The following is an 11370-nucleotide window of genomic DNA, read 5'->3' as shown; positions in this document are numbered from 1 at the left end:
AGAGAGAGAGAGAGAGAGAGAGAGAGAGAGAGAGAGAGAGAGAGAGAAAGGATACAAAATGTATACAAGGTAATTTTGAGGGAAAGGACTAGCAGCTAGAGAGATTTGGAAAGGCTTTCCATAAAAGATGATGTTTGAGCTGATTTTTGTGGAATTGTTGACTGGATAGGTTCTTGAAACTCTGTGGTTGGTCTCCCTTTTCCCTAAATTTACTGCTACTACTACAACTACAACTACAACTACAACTACAACTACAACTACTACTACTACTACTACTACTACTACTACTACTACTACTACTACTACTACTACTACTACCACTACTACCACTACTACTACTACTGCTACTTCTCCTCTCCTCCTCTTCTTTCTCCTCCTTCTTTGTTCTCACTACTCCCCTTGTCTAGGTTGATATCTCTTTGTCACTACCAGTACAACTCTTCTCTTTCAAAGACCAACTCAGGTGCCACCCCCTCTGGGGTGCCTTCCAACCTATATCACAGTGGTCTCTCTTTTTCCTAAGTCTTATATCCTTTACAATTTGTGTCTCCCAGTGAACTGATGATTATACATGTAATCCAAGTTCCAAAGTCCATTGGTATGGGACTGTCTCCTATTTGGTGGAGATTGATGCCTTGTGCCTGTATGAGGGTCAGAGCATAGTTGGGTAGAGTGAAAGAGAGGAGAGCTAGGGGTGGCTAGGTGGTGCAATGGATAGAGCACCGGCCCTGGAGTCAGGAGGACCTGAGTTCAAATCCAGCCTCACACTAGCTGTGTGACCTTGGGCAAGTCACTTAACCCCAATCGCCCTCCAAAAAGCAAAAAAAAAAAAAAAAAAAGAGAGAGAGAGAGGAGAGCCCCAGTGTCTTCAGGTCTCTTAGAGTCTCTTCTTCATACTTTCGAGTCTCTTCTGCATACTTTCAAGTCTCTTTGGGTACTTCTGGCTTCTAGCTTCAAGAGGGAATATGGAAGATGCCAACCCCACTTTAGGGTGCTAAAGTAAAAGACTGGGAAGAAGCTTATGTGAGAGGAGGTGGCAATATCCATCATGTCCCTATCTCCAGCTTCCTACACTAGAGACTTTGGGGAATTTCCTTTTGGGTGAGACCTTGGATTCTCTCTCTCACTCTCTCTCTCTCTCACTCATTGGGTTACCCTGATCTCAGTGAGAGAGCTTCTTTACTCTATATTATCTGATGTATATTCTTCTATGTGTATTTCCTTTTATTCATTTTAGTATAGGCTTAGATAAATGGGTTTCTAGGCCATGTTTCTTCATTTTGGAACTGGTATTTGGTGGGAAGGAAATCTTACATTGACTATAAAGCTTAGGGTCCTGCCTCCCCCAATAATGGACAGATATCAACAGTTTAACTTGACAATATCATAAGGATGATTAATTGCAAAAGATTTAGCTACTCTGATCAAGAGAGTGATCCAAGACAAATCCAAAAGGATCCATAATGAAAAATGTCCACCTCCAAAGAAAGAATTAATTAACTCTGAATGCAGGTTGAAGTTTACCTTTTTTTACTTCATTTTCCTTGTTTTATTTTTTGTTTGTGTTTTCTTTTGCATCACGGATAATATGGAAATATGTTTTACATGACTTTGCATGCATGATGGATATAAATTGCTTGCTTTATCAAGTTGGGAGAGGGAGCCAAGAGGAACAGAATTTAGAACTCAAAACACTTTTAAATGACTGTTAAATTTAAAATATATATACAATTGGGAAATATTTAAAGATATTAAAATATATATTTTTTAATTTAGCTTGAACCTGAAAACTATATCTGCTAGACTAATAATATTTAAGGTATTAGTTAATAAATATAATTCTAAACCAGTATTCCTTCTCTAGAGAACATAGAGGCCAAGCTTCTGTTCCCAACCTGTTTCTCTTCCTGGCAGCAAGTAAAGTCTCTCATGGCAAAAAGTTGGGGGAGAAAAAACTAGATATGTCTATTTTGCCTCCCTTTAAGTCACATGATATCCCCACTACATGTGGCGGGATGTACCCTGCGATATATATAACCTTGGATAATTTGGTAAATATTCACTCAACAAATATTTATTAAGCAATGTGATAGGCACTAAGAAAAACAAAAATGAAATGGTCTCTAACCTCAAGAAGTTTTATTCCTAATAGGGGAAATATATTAATCTAAAGAAATGTACAAAACATAGAATATTTATAGAAATATAAAATATAGAAAATTAGCTTAAAATAGTTTCAAGGAAAGATACCAGCAACTAGGGAATGGGAGTAGGAAGGCTTCTTATTAGTATAATGGGGGTCTGGCAATTATGCTGAGAGGTGGCATCTCTCTACTTGGAAAGACTGGAAAGATAGAATGGCATCAGATCAGAGGTCATTGAAATCCAGTTGTTAAAAAAAAACTTGAACTTTAGTTGGGAGGCAATATAGAGTCATTGAAAATAGTTGATTGAAGGAATGATAGGATCATATCTATGTGGAAGAAAAAATATTCTGGAGGCTATTACCAACAATCTAGGAAGAAGATAATGAAGAATTTTGGTGTCAGTGAACTTTCATAGAATCATAGCTCTAGAGCTATAATGGATCTCAAGATCATCTAGTCCAACCCAACCTTCTCATGTTTACAGAAGAGGAAGCCAAAGTCTCATCTAATTGTGACTTAACATAGGTTACTTGGGTAGTAAGTGCCAGAAACAGGATTTGAACCCAGTCCTGTGATTTCAAAGCCAGTAGTCTTTCTATGCCACAGATATGAGACACATTGAAAGAATTAGAATTATTAGGATCTGGCAGCTATGATATGGGAGTATGGGAATCAAGGATGAAGGAAGAGCTCAAGACAATTCCTGGCTTACAAACATGGGAGACTGGGGAAATGGTGGGACCATAGAAATAGTAAAGTCAGATGAAGGAGCAGATTTAAGAAGAAAGAAGTGTTCCGTCATATATATATATATATATATATATATATCCAGTTTGAGGTATTGATGAAATATCTGGATGGTGATGTTCTGAAAGGTTGAAAAAGATGAGTCTGGAGCTCATATGAGAAGTCAGACCTAGAAATACAGATTTAGGATCACCTGTGTAGAGGTTATAGTTGAAGCCTTGGGAATTGGTGAGTTTTCCAGAGAGAAAAGTACAGAGAGAGAAAAGAACAGGGCCAAGGACAGACTTTTGGTGAACAGTCACATTAAGGGATTAAGAAAGAAAGAAAGGCTGGAGGAGTAGAGAGATTAGAAGAGAGTCAGAGGGGCAGCCAGGTGGCTCAGCAAGTAAGAGCACTGGCCCCAGAGTCAGGATGACCTGGGATCAAATCCAGACTCTGATACTTAGCACCACACCCAGAAATAACTGGCCGTGTAACCTTGAGCAAGTTACTTAACCCTGATTGCTTTAAAAAAAAGAAGAGAGAGAGAGTCAGGAGAATGTGTTACATCTCTCCCCAAGTGAGGATTCAGTGGTCCAGTGGTCAACAATGTCAAAAGATGCAGAAATAACAAGAATATGGAAACTCAAAATAACCCAGCACATCTGGCAATTAGGAACTCCTCAATGACCTTTAACTAGAGTAGGGACAGAAAGCAGGTTGCAGAGGATTAAGGGGAGAAGTGAAAGTATCAGATGTAGATAACTTTTTAAAGAAGTTTTTGCAGTATCTGTCTCCCCTGATAGAATTTAAACTTCTTGAGGATAGGGACTATGCCATTTCTGTCATTGGATCCACAAGCACCTGCCACTTATACCCTCTAGTCTACAGGGTCTTACCATCTTCCCTGTTGCTGTGTCCTCTAGACTCTGGGACATTGTCATCTGTCCTCTTACTGAATCCTAAGGAAATCCAGACCTTTCCATCTACTGTGGAGCCAAACAAGACCATATGTGTTGCTGTGCCAAGTAGTAAATGAGTTCCATAGGAGCAGAAATTATCTCGCTTTTCTACTTGTATCCCCAACATTTATTATAGTGCTTAGCACACAGTAAGTGCTTAATGAATGTGTTTTGTTCATTTCATTCACTCCTTCATTTACAATCATCTGATATACAGTAGGCACTTAATAAATGGCTGTTGATTAATTGTATCAAAGGATTAAGGAAAGGTTTGAGCAGGTTTGTAGACTGATGAGAAAGAGCCAGTAGTGAGGAAGAGATTAATGATGCATATGAGAGAGAGGATAAATGTTAGAGAAATGATTGTGAGGAGGCAATAGGATCAAGGTCAAGGAATAAGCATTACTCTTTTTTGTGTGTGTATTTTTTGGAGGGCAGTTGAGGTTAAGTGACTTATCCAAGGTCACATGGCTAGTATTTGTGTTAAATGTCTGAGGTTGGATTTGAACTCAGGTCCTCCTGACTCCAGGGACAGTGCTCTATTCACTGTGCCACCTAGCCGCCCCGAAGCATTACTCTTAACAAGTAGTAGAACTGTCTAATCTAGGAATGGAAGGAAGGAGAGTGGGGGTAATGGGACTGAGAAGCTTTGAGAAATAGAGGAAAGCAGTTGAAGGAACTTTAAATCAAATGGTATCAATCATCCTGGTGAAGGAAGAGAAGGGGTTACCTGCTAGGAGAGGTTGATTGATGATGAGAAGAGAGAAGAAAAGGTTTAGAAAGGTCCTTGTAAAAAGTCAAATTGGGAGTCAATGAGAACCAAGCTTATACCGTGTTTCCCTGATAATAAGACCTATCCCGAAAATAAGCCCTCCCCTTACTGTGTAAGATTCCTCTAAAATAAGCCCTCCCCCGAAAATAAGCCCTATTGAGATTGCTACTGTAGTGAAGGTGATCCCCTGCGCTACACGCTACATTACGGTACCCTCTGTATGCACCGTCCCCCCCCCCGGGGTGAAACGCATGCCGCGCTCCGAGCTGCATCCAATCAGAGCTGCAGCAGTGAGCGCGTCATCCTGTTCTTCCCCAGTGATTTGCTTATTGAATAAAGGTACATTTTTTGTTCACATTTACCTGTTTATTAAAATTGCTGTCAATGTTCATTAAAATAAGCCCTCCCCTGAAAATAAGCCCTCTGGTGTTTTTCTGTCCAAAAAAATAATAAGACAGTGTCTTGTTATCGGGGAAACACGGTAGATTGTTGGGAAGCAACAAAAGTACCACTGGAGTTAGGAACCATAAATTCATAGACGTTAATCAGCTTGATTTCAGTATTTTCTCAAAGGATGCTCAGTGGTCTCAGACAGGGAACAGAAAAATTGCATCATAAGGGATTACGAGAGATAAAAATTTTATCATCAGCAATGGGTAAATGGGTAAAATTAGTGGGACAAGGGATTCTGGGGTACTAGCTAGTAAAATGTTAAATGGCTGAATGTGGGGTCAAAGCTAGTTCAGAGGCAAGTGAGGCCAAACTGAAAGAGGGAGACAGATGGGAGGTTATAGTCAAAGAAAGGGCTTTCAGAATTCTAGGTCTCAAAGGTGGTAAGATCTCTGAGAGATGGTAAGGCTTAAGACACTAAGGAAATTTTAGAAGGGGAGGGAGGAAGGAAAGCAGGAAGACAAGAAGACAAAGAGATAAAGAAGAATGTAGAGAAAGGAAGGAAGAGAGAGAAGGAAGAAAGGCAGGAAAGGAGAGAGGGAATCAAAGGGAAAAGAGACCCAAAGAATTATTTTGGATAGTGATTCCCATATTAGGCTTCATGCTCATCAATGGGCATGAATAACTGAGACTCCACTGTATGTATGTATACACGCACAGTATTTATGCATACATGTCTGTACATATATGTATATATTATGTATGCATGCCTGTATATATTTGTATATAAACATGTATGTATAGATACAGAACACTATATATCTGTGTGGACATGCATGTGCATACAAATATACATGTATAAACATGCATGTGCATATAGATACATATATGCACTGTTGTCTATATCATGCACCCCTACTATCCATCCCCAGAGTGGTATTTAATAGCTCTGATTTCCTTTAGAAGGAACTGTATTTAAAGTGGTACTATGGAAAAAAGCCTTAGATTTAGAACCAAAAGCCTGGAGTTTGATGGTGCCACTTATCCCATTTGTGATTTTGGAGGACTCACTTCTCTGGACCATGGTCTTCTGCAAAATGAGGGAGTTGAACTAGGTAATCACTAAGGACCTTTTCTAGCTCAAAATCATGCTGAACCAAGAGAGTTTTAGTGCTTCTGAGAGAAACCAAAAGGAAAAGACTCAATGTAGTTTTCTGCCTTAATTCATCTTTTTTCCTCTGCTAGAGAAGCATAGAGATTTTTTTGCATATAAAAAATTTAAACATTCATTTTTTAACATTTTGAGTTCTAAATTCTCTCCCTCCCACTCTCACCTTCCCCCTCCCTGAGACAGTAAGCAATCTGAAATAGTTATACATGTGCCATCATGCAAAACATATTTCCATATTAGTCATGTTGTGAAAGAAAACATAGACAAAAAAATCCATAAAAAAATAAAGTGAAAAATGGTATGCTTCAATTTGCATTCAGATTCCATCAGTTCCTTCTCTGAAGGTAGATAGCATTTTCTGGCATGAGTCCTTTGGAATTGTCTTAGATCATTGCATTGCTGAGAATAGCTAAGTCATTCATACTTGATCATCCTATGATATTGTTCATACTGTGTACAGTGTTCTCCTGGTTTTACACACTTCATTTTGCATCAGTTCATGTAAGTCTTTCCAAGTTTTTCTGAGAGGATCCTGCTCATCATTTCTTATAGCACAGTCATATTCCATTATAATCATATACCACAGCTTGTTCATCCATTTCCAATTGATGGGCATCCCCTCAATTTCTAATTCTTTCCTTCCTTCCTTCCTTCCTTCCTTCCTTCCTTCCTTCCTTCCTTCCTTCCTTCCTCCGTTCCCTCCCTCCCTCCTCTCCCTTTGTCCTCATGGAGAATCATACCCTTACCTCCAGGTGCTCTACCCAAGGGAATATAAATTTTGATCACTGAAACTTTCTAAGATACCTTGGGGCTTATGGGAAAGATTTTTTTTTCTCTTCCTGACTTATTTAGTCTATTATTTAAAAAAAACAAAAACAAACCTGGGACAACTCTTTTGCCCCATGTAGTTTCATTTATGATTTCTTGAAATACAGCACTGAAAAAACAGGTTCTGATAAAGCCCGTTGGATTTCAAATGGAGCTACTGGACCATACCTTAAACCCAAATCACTCTGGCTCTCACTGATTGGCCAACAATAGGTTCCAGCCTAAGTCTCACTTAGTCATTATTTGGGTTTTTGATGGCTCAGAGTGAGTGTAAAAAGCAATTGTTTCTGTTATGACCAGAAACCCTGAGGGTCTTCTCCTCCCAGATGGATTTTTTTTTTGAGCAGGTAAAAGAGATTGTTTTGTTATCTCATTTCTTACTAGCCTTAATCAATGAATGAGTGTTTCCTCAGACAGAGACCTGGGAAAGAACTTAACTTGAAAAGGTCAATGACTCCCAAGGCATCTGGGGCCATCTCCAGCCTTCCTTATCTATGTCTTGCCACTGGATCCACATGGCTCTGGAGGAAAGAGTGAGGCTGGTAACTTTGTACAGCCCCGCCTCACTTAAATCCAATTCACGTGCAAGTCATGATAGCTCCTTCCTGATGTGATTGGTCCTTTTCAAGAATGAAGGACAAACAACAGCAATCTTTGTCACCACAAAAAGATCTGTAAATATTTTGGTAAAAATATAACTGTCTGCCTTTAAAAAAAATCTCTTTGGCATATAGACCTAGTAGTTCTATTGAGGGAACATAGATTTAGAGCTGGAAAACAAAACTCCTGGGAGGCCATCTTTTACAGATGAGTAAAAAGATCGAAAAAAGTTAATTGACACACAAGTATTAAAAAGACATAGATGGCATTTGAGAGTGGATCTTTTTACTTTAGACTCTTCCTTCTTCACCACCTGGAGAACTATTATTAAGTCAAGAATCCTTTTGTAATGGAAATCCTCCTACCATGTGGATAATAGTGCACATTTATATGACATTTTGTAACAAATTTTGCAATTCAACTCACATCCTGTTGTTTCATTTGATGTTCACAGCAACCAGACAAGGTAGGCGGTATTATTGTTCTCATTTTACAAAAAAGGAAACTGAGGTTCAGAGTGTCTTTCAGTGTCCTTTGGACTTGCCTAAAGTTACACAACTACTAATGTGTCTGAGGCAGGGTCCAAACTCAAGCCTTCTTGGTTCCAAATCCAATGTTCTATTCATTATGCAATGTGAAATTGATTAGAACCAGTTGTGGTTTTGTGGATTGAAATTTCTTCAAGTGGGGTTAACATGTATAGGGAGATTGGTCAGGAGATCCTCCCCCCACCCTCACCCCTCAGCATCCCAGCTGATGAAATTATAAAGGTTAAGAGGCAAGTGACAAAGATAACAGATATTATTAAGGGTTTAAACAAAGAGAAAAGAAGTAACTACACTCTGCACCCCTTTATAAGGACTGAAGAAGTTCTTGACTCAAGCTCAATGGAATTATAGAGTGGACAACCTTGGCTAGTTATAGATTGGCTAGACCTCTTTCAAAAGCAAGGTGTGCTCCCTAACCAGTAGTTCAAGATAGGGCACAACTCAGAACAGTGAGCCCTGGCAACAGAACCTGCATGAAAGAAGAACCCAGCCCCTGAGAGAGCCTCTTGGGGGTGGGGGGTAGGGTGAGAGAAGAGGATGCATTTTCACAAGTACAAACACACTAGTCATGAAATATAGCAGCAGAGCTATTGGACCAGTAGGAGCTATTGTGCCTAGCAAAGAGAGGACCAAGGAGTCCGGAAGACTGATTTGCTGGGTAGACATGCTATACCAAAGGGGAGAGGCTTGAAACCCCTACAAGAAGGAAGGACACCAGGGACCATCAGTGACAGATGTATGAGTTGCCTCAGTCATATGTGTTTCCTAAATATATGTGCATTAGAGTACCCTTTTTGTGGCCTAGCCTTTTCACTGGTGCTGTGTGTATTTTGGGGAGTATACAACCCAGCTTTAATGGGCAGGGAGTGAAGGGGTGGTTATAGCTACTGTTCTTAGGATGTCATCTCAATAAATGTCTTTACATTGAGCTGATTGTGTCCTCTGGATTTCTATAAAAGTAAGTATATTAGTGGGGACCCATGAGCTATATTTTTCAAAGTACAGAATCACAGATTACCTTGAACTCTGGATAATCATCCCTCAAGGGACTCAATCTATGAGGGCAAGTTGAGGGTGAGTATCCCACAGGGGCTACCACACATGTATGTGCTTTAGTCCAATCCAATCAGTGCAGGAAGCAAGATGTGGCAACATTTCTCAAGAGTCATTCAGTCCATTTTGTAACAGAAATAAGATGAGATGCAGAAAAAAATCTTCAGACACTGACTTTCAAGACTTAATGGCACCCTGCTTTAAAGATCCTGTTACAGGTTTCTTTCCCATTCAGAAACCATCTGAGCTTTGATAAACTTGTAACTGTGGTTGGCATAATGATTTTTCTCTTGCTTTGGTGGGAAATTTGGGTTATTTTTATTCAGTCTTCAACATGTTTGTGATATTGTCAGACTGAAAGAACTTTGGGTGTCAGTCAGTCAACCATCAAGAATTAATTGTACAAAAATATTTATAGTAGTTCTGTTTGTGGTGGCTAAGAATTAGAAACTGAAGAGATGCCCATCAATTGGGGAATGGCTGGAAAAGTTGTGGTATTGTGATGGGATTGTGAAAAAAGATTGTGATGGAATACTACTGTGCTATATGAAATTACAAACTGGATAGTTACAGGGAATTTTTATATGAACTGATACAGAGTGAAGTGAGCAGAACCAGGAGAACACTGTACATAGTACAATATTGTATGATGAACTACTGTGAATGATTTAACTATTCTCAGCAATACAATGATCCACGATAGTCCCGGAGGACTCATAGTGAAAGATGCTATCTGCTTCCAGAGAAAGAACTGATAGGAAGGGGTGGCTAGGTGGCACAGTGAATAGAGCACTGGCCCTGGAGTCAGGAGGACCTGAGTTCAAATTCAGCCTCAGACACTTAACACACTTACTAGCCATGTGACTTTGGGCAAGTTGCTTAACCCTAATTGCCTTCAAAAAGAAAGAAAGTAATAACTGATAGGATCTGAATACAGACTGAAGTATACTATTCTTTCTTTCAGTTTTCTTCCACAAAATGACTAATATGGAAATATGTTTTGCATGACTGTCCATGTATAACCTATATCAGATTGCTTACTATCTCAGGGAGAGGGAAGGGAAGGGAGGGAGGGATAGAATTTAGAACTCAAAAGTTATAGAAAAAAAAAGAATGAATGTCAAAATTTATTTTTACATATATTTGGGGGAAAAGAAAATGTTATTAAAAATTAAAATATTAATTAATAAGACTAGAGGGGAAGAGTTTATTGTTTATTATATTCTAGACACTATGCCAAGCACCAGGGATAAAAGGAAGACCAAAAAAAAGTTCCTTCCCTCATAGAATGGACATTTTAATGTGGGCAATAATGTGCAAATACAAGATATGTACCGAGTATAAAGAAGGCTGATCACCTCAACATATTTAAACAAAGAAAACTTAGGGAGTCCCTAAATACCCAGAGTTAATAACCCAGTTAAAGCTGGGTTAGAAAAAAATATCCTTTAAAGGGCTTAAGATTCTCCCAAATGTTCTAATCTCAGGATTCTCCCCTATTCTCTATCCACAGGATTCTCCCCACCACTATGTATACACAGCATGGGAAGTCCTTAACCATGTGTGTAACACAATCCCCTCCCTCTGTATTTATGAAGTGGGGAAGCCCAGCTGCATGCACCATTACAAGCCCCAATGAGGCTGGTTGTTTATGAAAATGAGCTGCAATTAGTTGGAGAAGTTTAATAATTCATCATGTAGTTAGGAGGTGGGTTTGATACATAGCCTAGACAATTAAACTACCACTCACAGTTGGTTTGGAGGTATTAAAAGATCTAGCCCTTCTTGTGATGGAGACAGGTGGGGGCACAAAGAATAGATGTAAATGGGGTGGGTAGGTGGCGCAGTGAGTAAAGCATTGGCCCTGGAGTCAGGGGGACCCGAGTTCAATTCCAGCCTGAGACACTTAACACCCACACACACAAAAAAATAGTCGTGTAAGCTGGGCAAGTTACTTAACCCCAATTGCCCTCCAAAAGGCAAAAAAAAAAAAAAAAGAATAGACCTAGATGCTAAGTTGATACTATGGATTTCAATGGGACTCGAGGTCAGGAATCCCACCCCCTACCCAAGGCTCTGTATCTCCAGGGAGGCAAGCTGAGGCACGACCTTCAAGAAAGATTTCTGATGAAATAATCTAGTTTCTAACCCCAGCTCTACTTCTAACTTGCTT

This window comes from Petaurus breviceps, unplaced genomic scaffold, assembly GCF_028583685.1.
Source record: "Petaurus breviceps papuanus isolate PSGF00001 unplaced genomic scaffold, PetGlider_PUasm1.0 37, whole genome shotgun sequence".
Lineage (NCBI taxonomy): Eukaryota > Metazoa > Chordata > Mammalia > Diprotodontia > Petauridae > Petaurus > Petaurus breviceps.
The sequence above is the reverse complement of the archived record's forward strand: the minus strand, read 5'-3'. Positions refer to the sequence as shown.